The 14,199-nt window shown below is 38.5% G+C and overlaps 1 long non-coding RNA gene across 1 annotated transcript; it reads right to left on the bottom strand.

The window, feature by feature from the left end:
- Positions 1–3,097: 3,097 nt before the first annotated feature.
- On the bottom strand, positions 3,098–13,483 carry LOC308188832. Its single transcript, XR_013945798.1, has 3 exons — positions 13,290–13,483; positions 8,288–9,353; positions 3,098–4,008 (listed from the first exon to the last, which is right to left on the bottom strand). It is a non-coding gene; the product is annotated as an uncharacterized lncRNA (long non-coding RNA).
- Between the last annotated feature and the right edge of the window lie 716 nt (positions 13,484–14,199).

Here is a 14,199-nt window from a genome sequence, read left to right as displayed (position 1 = left end):
GTATGTTGGGGAAGTTATCTGTGGTCTATTTAGGAACTTTTTATGATTAAATGATAGGAAATGATTATTTTTACTTCGATCAGTTAAACCGCTCACATTGCACTGCGGTCACAAAGTCTGTGACCTGAGAAAGTTTGCCAAGTTCCATGACACATCTTTCAGTACAACTAAATCATATATAAACCAGTCTTGGGTTACTTTATTTTCCTTTTCTGGGCTGTGGGGAGCTAAAAGAGAATCCATGAGTGTTATTATTATTGCTACATTTACTTGTTTCATTCACTGAGCCTGGGCATCAGCCCTGTGGTAACAAGAAAGAGTCAATAAATATTCTTTAAATCCCTTGCCAGGGTTTCTAAGCTGTATTTACTGCTATATTTGCTGTTTATTTATGTGATTAATTTATATAGATATTTCAAAGAGGATTAAATCCTAGAATATGTAGAGAAGTACGTTCAAATATATTTGTTGGTAAAGATGAAGTGGAAACATTGTAGATTATTCAAAAGCAAATAGGCTGCTTTTCTACCAGTTTCTTCATAGCTTTTATTGTCTGTAAGTAATGTAGGTGCTATCTGAAAGGAACATGGTATAGAAAAAAGGCCTAATTTTGCTAAGAGGTGAACTGGCCAAGGTCAGCCATCTGCCCCTGCAGTAGTGGGTTTTTGTCAAGCTGAAAATTGCTCCTTTTAACTGTGTCTTTGAATATCTCATACGCACTCATCAACACAAAACAGAGGAAAAAAGGCCTGTTTTTCTCAATGAAGACAATTATTTTTACTCTTGATTACATTCGAAACCTAGTTCTTCCAGTAAAGTATTTTATCTAGTTTTTGATAAACAGAAAAATAAACCCAGTAATGTCCCCTTTCTTTACCTATATATAACAGTAGCTTAAAAAATGTAGGGAATGATACTTCATTGTACTTCTGTGATACATTCAGATGGAGGGCTATTTTGATTCAGTTTTCATAAGGACAAGACTCCTAACCAGACCTGCAGCATTTTTTTTCCTTTCTTGCTCTGTTTTCCAAAAGCTATATTCTACCCTGGCAGTATGGCCATTTCCTGTCAGACAAGCACACCAAAAGGAGGAAAACAAATGCAAATTTTCCTACTGAATGATTCAATTCACCTGGAATAACATTTGAAGTAATAAGAGCAATCTTCCATTAACAAAGTCCTGTGCACACTATTTAAATGAAAATGTGTGCTGTGGAATTGCAGCCCTGTCTGTTTCTGTTTGGAAAGGTAAATGAAAACTTTCCAGAAAAATCGGTTATCCTGCCTAGAGGGCACTGATTTAAAAAAAAAAAAAAAAGAAAAAAAAAAAAAAAAGAGAAAAAGCTCAAGTTAAAATACCCCAGGGACTTATAACAGTCATATCTAATATAAGAAAGGACTAATTTACAGGTTATTCACCACAAAAACAAAATTGTAATTTTTTCAGTGCCCACTGTTACTGCATTATGCAGTGTCCTGTTTCCCAGGGTCCTGTCAACTATGTCTAGAGGATGATAAACGTTGATTCTTTCGTAAAGTTGTATTGAATTCTCTGCTTTCCATTTGTTTGAATATTTCTGAGAAAAAAAAAAAATCAGATAAGTTCTGGTATTAAGCTCATAAAAATAAATGTCCTGAATCAGGTCTCACTGAATATTCTGTTTCTGCCTGAAACACTGATTGATGTTAAAAAATATTGATCATTAAAAAGCACATTATTTGGTCGAATACTACAAGGTCAAACTGTTATATGTGCTATTACTGCCTGTCTAAAAGATAGCAAAGAAGGTGAATATGCATTCATTCCCTTTGGTGTTTTTTGTTTGTTTTGTTGTTGTTTGTTTGTTCTCCTGTAAACGGTCTCAAATAGTCATTTTCATAGGTTTAGTTCAGCCAATAGTCCCATTGTAACCACTGCAATAACTGGTTTAATATGGTTATGTGTATGGGTGTGTATGTAATATGTGTATGGGTGTGTGACCAACCAAAGATACTGAACCATACCTCTTATATTCACAATGACTTTACTTTTTTAACACAAAGCATGGCAAACATATCCCATGAGGCCTTAAGAAGGGACTCAGGACAGTAGGAGGGAAGCCAAATAATGACTCGTCTTTTTTAAAGATTTTTGATGAAAACTGTGCAGTGTTTTTCTAGCCCTGAAGTCTCATTGCAATAGAGGATGTGTTTCTGGATTCCTGTGGTTTTTAAAACTACTAAAAGAAGCCCAGTCCTCTAGGTTATCAAATATGGGGCCTACTCATGAGCATTGGAGCCAGAATATGTCAGTGAGGGAGTTCACCAGGAGGTTCAACTCCTCTGAGCAGGCAGGATTGCTGTAGACCCTGCTCTGTGTTGAGGAAAGGATAGGGTTGTGGCATGAGGCTCCAGCCCAGCAAATCTGCAATTTCTGTGCCTATTGGCCCAAGATATAACTTTGTTATCCTTATCCTGTGCTTTTTATTTTATGTTATTTTATGTTATTTTATTTTATGTTTTTTATTTTATTTTATTTTATTTTATTTTATTTTATTTTATTTTATTTTATTTTTTAGGGCTTTTTTTTTTTAAAATCAGTGGTAATAATAAACTCCTGGATTCTTCTAGAGAAAAATTAGTGGCATAGAGTTTTTTTTTTTTTTTTTTTTTTTTCTGTGTGTGTGTTTGATTTAATATGCATGACAACGAAGGAGAGTTGTATTGGGTAGTAAACCAGGATGTCAGTTGGAGGTGTGCAGAATACTGTAAGTCCTGTCATTTGCACCAATGCATGAAACTTGTAATCAGAAAAGTCAGTAAAATGATGCACAAGGAACTGTCCTGGCAAGGACTTTGCTATGTTCCAACTTTTTGCTTTTCAGAACAGGTTGCATTGAAGTGAAATTCAGGATGGGGCTCAGCCATGAAAGTGAATTTTTGTTCTGCTAACTGCTCAGCTTGCAGTTAGCTGTAATTAGCTCTATTGCCCCCCTATTCACGACTTGCTGGCCTCCTGCCACTCTGCTTCATAATGGTAATATAAAAGAACTGAAGTCACATATAGTCTGCTACAACCTTGGGGTGCCAACGCGAGCTCTACTGAGAGGCTAATTAGAAATGTGTTTGTAAAAAGAAACACCCCCATTAAATACAGGATGCCTATAGATAAGAACAATTCAATGAAAGGGGAACAACAAACTGAGACTTACCACCTGCTGCATCTTATTGCTGTAGTTTGGTGTATTCTTATAGTTTTGGGCTCTGCTTTTACATGGTGGGAAGGTTTCCAGTACCTGGATCTGGGATTGGGGACTTCAAAATCATCATTTAATCTAGACTCATTTTTTTCTGGTTCCTTGCTTCAGTGACGGTATATCACGCAAAGGAGCTTAAGCGCAACTCATGTGTTTATGAGTTCCTGAGTGGTCTACCAAGAAGCCATCTAACTCCTGAGATCTTTTGATTCCTGAAGGCATCCTCAAGTTTTGCCCAGTGGAGCCCTCACATGTAAAAGTGTTTTTGCCACTGGAGAGATAAATGGACTTGTAGGTCTTTCCCTGCTGGATGTCTGTCTAATCTTTATTCAGTTGGCACATAACATCTAACACCAGAGGGCTTTTGTAGATAGCTCCTTACCTGAAATTAATGTGAACTCAGTCCTGACCTGCAGGAACAAGCTATGAATGATTCAAAACAGAATTGGGGTTCAAGCTCAAATTCAAATCCCTTCAATCTTCTGGGCATTAATTTTTCCAAAGGGTTGCAGTGCTGATACACAAGAGAAGAAACAGTAAACACCAAGCAGCATTTCTGAAGGAGGTTAAAATTGTCTAAGTTATATTTTCTCTTCATAATTGAGATGTCCTCAGGTTACTGCTACACTTGTGGTTCTCCACAGTACCTCCATGTAGTCACTTGAGAACATTTCCCCAGCTGACTTGGAAGCTCAACTCAGAGTTTGGCTAATTTCTCTGGATTCAAACTGGTTCTCAGCATCCAGGGAATGTAGTCAGACTTCAATACCTGCACATGAACAATAAGATTAACAAAAAGTATAACAAGAAAAGAGTATGGGATAGTAATTACACTATAAAAATTACATTTAATCTCACCCTTTCTTTCTGAGCTATTAGATTCACAAGGTTGCTTTCAATTTCAAATTATCGTAATTGATTTTCCTCTTTGAAAATTGTCCGTCTTTTCTTATCAGAACCAAATAACCTTCAAATTCTTTGACATTATGCACGTTTTTACACCTCTTAAAGCACCGATATTCACATTATTACCCACGCCCACTGAATATGATGCTAAATTTAAGAACATGGAGTTCGCATTTGTGATTAAAAAAAAAAACACTTTGTAGAATCCTAGAATCCTAGAATGGTTTGAGTTGGAAAGAACCTTAAAGCCCATCCAGCTCTAACCCCTCTGCCATGGGCAGGGACCCCTCCCAGCAGCCCAGGCTGCCCCCAGCCCCATCCAGCCTGGCCTTGGGCACTGCCAGGGATGGGGCAGCCACAGCTCCTCTGGGCAGCCTGGGACAGGGCCTCACCATACTCATAGTAAAGAGTTTCTTAAAGGTGATCTAAACCTACCCTCTTTTAGTTTAAAGTCATCACTCCTTGCCCTATCACCGCACCCCCTGACACAGAGTCCCTCCCCAGCTTTCCTGTAGGCCCCCTTTAGGCCCTGTCAGGCTGTTGTAAGGTCTCCCCAGAGCCTTCTCTTCTCCAGGCTGAACAACCCCAACTCCCTCAGCCTGTCTTTGTAGGAGAGGTGTTTCAGACACCTGGTGATCCTCATGGCCCTCCTTTGGACTTGCTCCAAGTCCATGTCCTTCTTGTGTTGGGATCCCCAGAGCTGAACACAGTACTCTAGGTTATCATTACTTACCTCCACTTAAGGGCTCAGAAAGGTTACTGTAAGGAAAAATCTAAACAAGTTAAATCTGAAAATGGCATCTATTGTACTAGGGCAATTGTAAATTTAGTCTACTGTGAAAACATGCAATGGCCCTATTATCATGTCAGGAGCATTTTATTATTCGTACTTTTTAGATTATGTATTTCAGAAGAAGTGGATATTTCCTCTTTGTGAGTTTCCTTCCAGGCAAACATATGGTTATTTTAGTTCTATATCTTTCTGCCATACATTTGTTGCCTTAATATGTTTTGATTTCTTTTAAAAGGAATTTTATTTCATTTCTTTATAGCAGCCTTCATCTTACAATCGCTTCAGTTTATCATCTGTGCTTCATTTGTAGAGGAGAACAGGACACATCTTTGTTTTGAATTCATCTTGTTTTCAGCAGTAAGTCTTGAGATAAAGTGGAAATAATGAGGTTGAAAGCATCATTACACCTGTATAGACACATTGCAGAACTAAAGGAAAGAGAAATAACTACTGTCTACTTGGTAATCAGACCTTTCCAAGTAGCACAGGAGGAGAAATAAAACAGATTTAGCAAGGCATAGTGCTTTTGAAGTAGACAGAGGGAGGAGTGAAGCACAGTGTCTTTCTTGTGCCAATATTACAAATACTTCCTTTTAGTCTCTTACTAATTTTTTTGATTGTTTGAACTAGCACTTTCAACAGTTGGAGCTAGCTAAGGAATGGATTTTATTATTTTTTTTCCATCATTCAGTTCACCTTCAATTAGCTCCTTTTACTAGCCATGTTCAGCATTTGTTCACCACTGAAGTAGCACCTTAATGATTCTGTGTGAGGATCACTTTGTATTTTTCAGAACCTGCTGCTGCCCAGAATTGGTAACACAAGAGGGAATTGAAACTCCAGCTCCCCCAGGTAAGGTTGGATGACAGCTTTTGCACAGATTTTACAAAATAACACTTTGAGTCTCTACTGTGTAACAAAAGCCATTTGTCCACTTAAGAAACACTTTAAAAGCATCGGTCTCTATCTTTGTTTTGCCTCAATGCACTATGCACTAAAAGCTTTATTTCCACAAGGGAAATTATTTTAGAAAATCCACCTGCAAAATGTCCTTATACCTCCAACCTAACTGGAGAATATTCACAGGGGCTTTTTGTTGTTATTGGATTTGGTTAATTAAGAATGCAATATAAAGCCAAGTAAAAATAATTAAATAAACAAGTGGGGTTTCCTTTCCTTCCCTTGTGCCTGACAGTCATATTAATACATAAATATCCTTTCCCTTATTGCCTATTGTCTTACGACAAATCATTTATACTTTTAAAACTGTTCTGTAAATTGACAGTCTCTTATGCTCTGCAAGGGTAAGTTGTTTTCTGCTGGGAAAAGAAATAAGTATAAATAAATCAATTATGGCATAATATAGATGCTTCATGAACATGTTGGTCAAAATCCTTGTGTCTGATGAATACTTCTAGTAGAAAAATTGTCTGCAGTCTGACACATTTGCTGAGTTGGAGGAGCTTATGTGGTCTACTTGAATGCACATGCTGGGACTTTGATGTTGTAGGCTCTGTACAGAAAATAATAATAATAATAATAAAAGAACAGAAACGTGGTTAAAGCCCTGAAAACTTGGAATCTAACCTGCAGGAAGAGGCAGCAGATCAATAAAATTCAGTTAAGTGCATGAAAACAAGGCAGAGGATGGTGATCCCATGAAATTACCAAAATAACCAAAGGTCTGTTGAATCATAGTGGAAAAGGAAAGTTTAGGAAAGATTTTGAAGATAAATTGGTAAGTTTTGCACATATTTGTAGGAGGCTGCTCTCAAACATGAGCGGCATCTGGAAAGAAAGCACTAAGCTGCTATTTGAAAATCTGGCCAAGTACAGGCTAGCCACATCCTCTGAACAAAGATTGAAGTTGGCTTCAGAGGAGAAAAAAAAAGAAAAAGGAAAAAAAAAAAAGATATTATTGGCTGGGAAGGTCCTCAAAAGCCTTTCTTGGATATGATAGAGATGAGGAACTTCAGAGAGAAACAGAAAGAGACTAGTGGCATCGATAAACAGACTTGAAAAATTATCCTTGCAAAGATATTCTTGGTATATATGCAAGACAAGGGACTTACTCAGGCCCAAGAAAAGCATGCTACATTCATGAGAGAAGAATCTGATGACAATCTTATCACAGAATCATAGAATGGCTTGGGTTGGAAGGGACCTCAAAGACCATCCAGTTCCAACCTCCCTGCTATAGGCAGGGATGCCACTAGATCAGGTTGTTCAGGGCCTCATCTTACCTGGTCTTGAACACCCCCAGGGATGGGGCATCCACAGCTTCTCTGAGCAACCTGTTGCAGTGCCTCACCACCCTATGAGTGAAGAATTTCCTCCTAACTTCTAATTTAAATCTCCTCTCTTTTAGTTTAAAATCATTCCCCCTCATCCTGTCATTATCTGATTAAGCAAAGAGTTGCTCCCTATCTTTTTTATAAGTCCTCTTCAAGTACTGAAATATTAGCTGCGTGAATGAATCAGAAATGGTGTATTTAGAGATGGCAGACAGAAAGACACTGTAAGGCTTAGACTGAGTGCTCAAGAACATGAAGGTCAGGCTATGGTCTTGTGTAACCAAATGCTTGATATGTCTGTCCACAAGAACAAGCAGAAAAATACCAGGGAGAATGTTAGTTTTAAATTAGCCATGTTGAACCTAAGCATCTACAAAGTGTTAGAGACAGACTAGGATTTTAGTTTGGAAAAAAGAGTAAATTTAATCTCACCTACATTTATATAGCTACAATACAGATATTACCCTTTACAGTAAACAAAAACAAGGACATTTTGGATATCATTCAGGTGCTTTATCTTAGAGATGCTCTTCAGCAGTAGGATGATGTGAACCCTACAGTTCTTTGAATATTATTGGCTTGATTTTCAGACTACACAGAGAGCCTGTTTTTGTTGATTCAGAAATATCTATATTTGTAGATATGAATCCCATCCATAGGGACAGAATACAGATGTAGAAGTGAGGCATAGGAACAAGGGAAGAATTTATGTTTGTAGATGACATTTACTTAGATAAGATGTACACAGAAAATATAGCTGTAGGGAATCCCCAGAGGGGGATGGAAGAGGACAAAGATTCACAGAAGAACTTTCTGAAGGAACAGTTAGAAAGGTAGGAGAGTTTATTTACTGAAGTCAAGAACTAGAGACTAGGGAAAAGCACAGGAAAGAGGACAAGATGTGGTGAGATGAGCATAAAGGGAAAAACATATCAGAATTTGTCAGCTTTCTCTTGGAATATATAAATGAGGATAAGGAAGCATAAGGAAGATTTGAGGAATGGGTCAAGTTTCTGAGCAAATTCTTTAGCTTTTCCAGAGCTCAGTCTCCATACCTGTAAAATGGGACCACAGCAAATACTGTATCCTGAATCATACTGCAGAGCATGGAGATACTCTTCCTGGAGGCGACAGACAGCAGGAGCCAGAGCCATTCTGGGTCCTTAGCAGAACTTTCTAATTCATTTTGCTTCTCATTGCACTGCCCCAGCTGCTCTGTTACGATGAACCAATGTACTCTTGTTTCCTCCCAGGCCACGTTTTGTAGTGTGCGATGCTTCTTGATGAAGTATAATATGGCAACGCAAAATTTGATTCATTCACTTTATGCCATAGTTCACATATGGTGCACATGAGCAATCGTGTTTCCGTGAAGGTTCTCCTCATTTTGTTTCTTTTCCATCCTTCCTGTCTCTCCTGTCTTCTATCTCTGTCTTTAGGGAGACAGCCTAAAAAGGAAAAATTGCTTAACTGTTCATTGGATGCAGTTAAAAAAGCCTGAAAAGGATGAGGTGGATGTTGTTACAGATACACCAGGAATAAAGCTGGTTAGGGCAAATTGTTGCCCATATATTACTATTCTGGAACACAGACGTCACAAGCAATGAGGAAAGATTTTCCAGTAGCAAAAACTAAGCTGCTCAGCTTGAAACAAGCAGCACAGATTAGGAATTAGGATTCTCTTCTTTCCAGCATAATTGATAAATTGAAATGAAGTTTTATAGCAATGACAGTTCTGTTTCAAATGTGTATCCCACCATTCATTTCTGAATTTCCTGGGGTGGGAGGCATTGATGGTTTTGTTCCATTTTTAAAGCACAGCACTAGTATTTAGTAACAGTGTCATTCTTCTCACTGCAAGATGGTAAAAACTTTCAGTTTCAGTCTGATCCAGGCACTTAAGCAAACTGTTCTTTCTGTATTATGGGAGGAATGAAAAGTTCAGAGCAAAACTACGGGTATGCCTCAAATTTGGGAAAACTCAGACTTTAAGCAGAAGTCTGATGTTGGTTCTTCTCTGCTAAAAATAACGTGCTGTTGGCTGTAAGCCTACTTGGCAGGGGACTTGTGAGTGCCTTCAGGTTTGAAACTCTCTTCAGGTGTTGATTGTCACCTTCTACCCTTTTGGCAAAAAAAAATATGCAGGGAAATTGAATTTTAGGCTAAAAAGACTCAACAGAATTTCAGTAAGTTTATTCATATTTGCAGCTCCATTAAAACTTCAGAAAGCAATTTAAAAGACTCCTTGTAACTTCAGGGGTTACATTTGCAGTGTATTTTAATTCCAACAAGGTTCATGAGTCTCTTAAAATAGAAATCCTTGTTTTCCTTCTTTAGTTCAACAGTGAAAGTTCTGGTTGGATTACGGCTGGTAACATAGGCACTGATAAGAGAGTTTTCAGGCAACGTTAAGACCCAGAGGTTTAGATTTTCTCCTAAAATGGACTACTCAGGATACAAATACTTCCAAGCTTTTTGAAAATGTCAGTGAAAACAATAATATTTTTTGAAATTAAACCTGTTTCTGCCATGCTGGATACACATACCTCAGAGAATCACACAAGTGCATGAGAACTGCAGACTGACCTACATCAATTTGTGCTCTAAGATGAGGGCATAATTTGCTTTGAAAGCCAAAATGCATTTCTTTTCATACTCACAACTACTCATGCCATAAAGGAAGCTAATTTCAAAATGTTTTCCTAATTATAAAGCAACATCACAATAGCACTTTCCTCCAGAATTTTTCTGTATTATATTATACAACACTGAATTATTTATATTTCTACTTAAAATATCCGAACACCTTTGAATCCAGGGCTGTGGAAATGGAATGCTAATATTTAGTACATTTAACTTTTTTTTTTTCCTAATACTTCACAGTTCATTTACATTAATGCACCTTTGTGAGATTATAAATAAACTACGTTATTACATGCACATTGCTATTGTATGTACAATAATGTGTGGCATAGGAGGATAAAACACCACAATAAACTGCACTTTGTGACTTGCTATAAATAAGGTTTCTTGTTTTACTTTTTTTTTTTTTTTGTGTAGCCTTCACCTTCAGTCTGCTTTGGATTTTTGTGTAGGTTGGTTGCAGTGGTCCTGAGGTTTTTAACTGCTTTTTTCAGTGCAGAAGTAGCACGTTTGGGAGCAGAGCTGAACGTGCACTGTACAGGTATAATATGGATAATACAAACGAGTTCACTGGCTGTTGTTTATCTCTTCTTTGCACTGAAATAAAAAGAAATCCAGCTGAATTAGTTGATTATAGAATGACTTTGATCTGTTGTTATGGTGCACCCATCAGAAATGAAAGGCAGTGGTAGGATTGCTGTAGGCTGTGTACTTTCTTTAGAGACAGAGTAGCTTTAATGACGTTGTGCAGGTTGTGGCTGGGACCCTGCTGGAGTACTGCATGCAGATCTGACCCCCTATGTACTGACATCAAACCCTATGAGATTGATTCAGTGCAATGGAATTTAAAACTTCAGAGCTACTAGGAAAAAAGAACCCCTTCTTCATGCAAGGTGGGTTTGGAGGAGCATGTGCTGAGCAGGATGCTCCTTGCCCACTTGCCTGCAGTAGAGAGATGGATGGGCCATGGTCCTCCAGGAGACAGGGTCTTAATGCAGAGGCTGTGCATTGGGTAGCTCTGTGTCCTGATAACCAACTCGCCTCCCAAATTTAATTTGAAATAGATTTTGTTTGCATCATTCAGTTCCTTAACTTATTTGATCTCAGGGGAATCAGCTATTGATTCATATTTAAAATATCTCCAAGAAATGGGTTATTGAGCATTAGGGTAATAACTCAATAATATTCTCATTAAGATGGCAGTTTTAATTCACAAATATAAATTTTGTCTTCAGCCCAAGGTTCTATAGGTCAATTTGTGGGAGAACCTGGTCTTAGCACAGCCAGTCTGGTTTCATAACAACAACAAGGAAAAAATTATTGCCAAATAAAATGTAACTTGAAAGCTCTAAGTATTTTATAAATAGTATTGATGGGGTTTTGCATCCAAGAAAGATCATAATACTAGATATATTAAGTCTCTAGGTTCACTAATACCTGTGATTAGACGCAAATATCTACTTATAATAGGATCTGACTGGAAAGAGTGGAAAGAGTGTTTTTCCAGATGCACAACAGTTTAAATAATTCAAGGACAGAGGAAGATGCAGTTACGTGAATAATAGATAAATCAGCAGACTATGAGGAAAAGATCTAAAATAAAACTGGCTATCTGAAAAACCCTGTTCAGTGACAGGGGAGACAATTTTGATGACTCAGAGGTTGCCTATCTTCAAAAATTAAGTGAAATAGCTGTTTAAGAAAATAGTGGTTTGAGGGTTTACATTGAAACAGCTATTCTGACTATTCCACCACATTTTCAAATATAAACAAGTCTTGACTTCTGAAGTATTTATAAGTTTGGCTGCTGGTGCTTATTTTAAGTTGATGTTTGCAAAAGTTGGATGACTTCAATGATTAATAATAGTGTGAGAGACTGAATAACTACAGCCATCCTAAATGTTTCTGTGTAATACCTTATTAGCACTGTGCTCTCTGCAGTAAAGGTGTCACTACAGGAGATCAGACAGTAACAATATTCTTGTTATTAAGAAGGTAAAATAAAATAATTACTTTTTCTGTTATAGACATTCCTAGCAGTAGTCTAGCTTAATCATGCATGTTCACACCTCTGAATAAAGTTGCTGTTATATATTGAGCTACCTGATAATGGAGAAGAGGTTTGTGTGTTCTCTAACATGGCTGGATACCAGCCCAGGGACCTGATGTGCTGGCCTGCTGTTATGCTGCTACTCAATATGGTTGATATTGAAGGAGATGTTGGGAAATGTAGGTCTGAAGGTGAGAAAAGTGTGAGTGAAGGATTTTTTTGATTCTCCATCCAATAAAACTAAAGCCCAGTTCTTTGAGCCATTATCCCAATTCTGCTGGAAGGAGCCATGTAAAATCAGGCTTACCTGCATAAAGGTTGCACTGGCAGGCAAAAGCCCAAAGTGTTTGGGTTGGAAAGGCTGGAAAATTTGGTCATGCGTTCTCATCAGTCTCCCCTCAACACACACTACTCACAGCAATTAGTATGGTGATTCATATTTGTTAGTCACTACTTTAGTGAATCAGTCCAAATTGTTCTTTCCTCTAAGTGTGTCTTGGAAAACTCCTTGTTCTTTATGCAATTTTCTAGGTATATTTATCCAGACATCAGTCAGGTAGCCAAATACCAATTCTTGTGGGACATTACCAGCCAATTTCTCTCTCCTTAATGAATTATTTATAATTTTCCATTGTCAGTAGCTCACAAACCAGTTTCTGATTGGGCTAATTATGTTGTTGTCTAAGCCAAATTGATTTAATTTTCTCCCTAGACTATCATATGCTACCTTATCAAATGCTTGTCTGAAATCCAAGTATATCCGTGGCACTCCCTCACTTTGATTTTCTGCCTAAAAAACTATCAAGCTTGTCTGGCCAGCTTTATTTTTAGTATTTCCATGTAGTTTTGTTTCCATGACAACCGCCCCATCTATGGACTAGATAGTGAGTTTCACACGGGGCCTACGAGGGCTCTGGGACACCTCGTTGTTTCCAAGCTTTGCTTAGACGTTCACCCAGGCCATGAGAGGGGGTGCAAGGACTGCTCTCCTGAAAGTCCTCTGAAAGGGAAGGACCAAGAATAAAGAAAAAGCATGGCTGGCTTTGGTCCATGCTCAAGCTAGAAAACCTAAATAGACAATAAATGGTTCTATAGAAACAGGAACAGAAAGACATTCCCACTGCACAATGGGAAAGCAGCAAGAAAATTAGGATTGGGAATATCAGAGGCACACCAAACCCTCACAGGGTATGGTGGTTATGACATGCTGCCAATTGCTGTGAATGAAGACATCATTCAAGACAGGATCTATTCCTCTTGTTTCCTAAATTCACAACACCAAACAATTTCAGCTGGCTGGCACACCAAAGGGGCAGGCAGCAATTTGCATCCATCCAGGCTAGCTTCCCGCTCTGCACACTCACAGTCACCGATGGGCAGCACACCACTGCCAGCAGGAACTACAGGATCCCCTGGAGACTGGACACAACCCCGGGCAAGGCAGGTTGTATTAGCTCTGCTGCGGTCCAAGTCCATCTGATGCGATGTGGTGTTTGCTTCAAGATAACCTGAAACTTCAACTGAACTGAAGGATGAAAGCTGAGGCTGGATGGCTTTGACTTGGTCTATCAAACAATTCAGGTTTGTCTTGATGTAAAGCAAAGGTTTCCTTCATGAAAAGTTATGCTTTGGGGAAAAAAATAATACATTCACAATGAGTTTGCTGTCATGATTGCAAAATACAATAAACTGGCACTCTATAGTAAGGGAGGGTTTGTTTATCAGATCAGTAGGAAGTAATTTAAAACTGTATTCCAGTACAATCCTGGGTTCCATATCTGACTCAGTCTTTCTGACAAAGCCTTTTAAATAGCAACCAAACACTGCACGAATGACGTTCAAAGAATGTTTTGTATATTGAAGAATGTTACAATTTTCATAGACCATAGAATCATAGAATGGTTTGGGTTGGAAGGGACCTTAAGGATCATTTAATCCCAAGCCCCCTGCCGTGGGCAGGGACACCTTCCACCAGCCCAGGCTGTCCAAAGCCCCATCCAGCCTGGACTTGAACACTCCCAGGAATGGAGCATCCACAGCTTCTCTGGGCAGCATGGGCCAGGGCCTCACCATGCTCATAGTAAAGAGTTTCTTCCTTAAATCTAATCTAAACCTACCCTCTTTTAGTTTAAAGTCATCAGTCCTTGTCCTATCACTACACCCCCTGACAAAGAGTCCCTCCTCAACTTTCCTGGCCCCCTTTATGTACTGGAGGGCTGCTATCAGGTGAGGGTCTCTCTTACAAGAAAGGATCTGAATAAATACAGGTGGTTA

Source organism: Anser brachyrhynchus (assembly GCF_964034855.1).
Source record: "Anser brachyrhynchus genome assembly, chromosome: 2".
NCBI classification, from domain to species: Eukaryota; Metazoa; Chordata; class Aves; order Anseriformes; family Anatidae; genus Anser; species Anser brachyrhynchus.
Note: the sequence above shows the minus strand (reverse complement) of the source record. Positions and strands in the feature narration are given on the sequence as shown.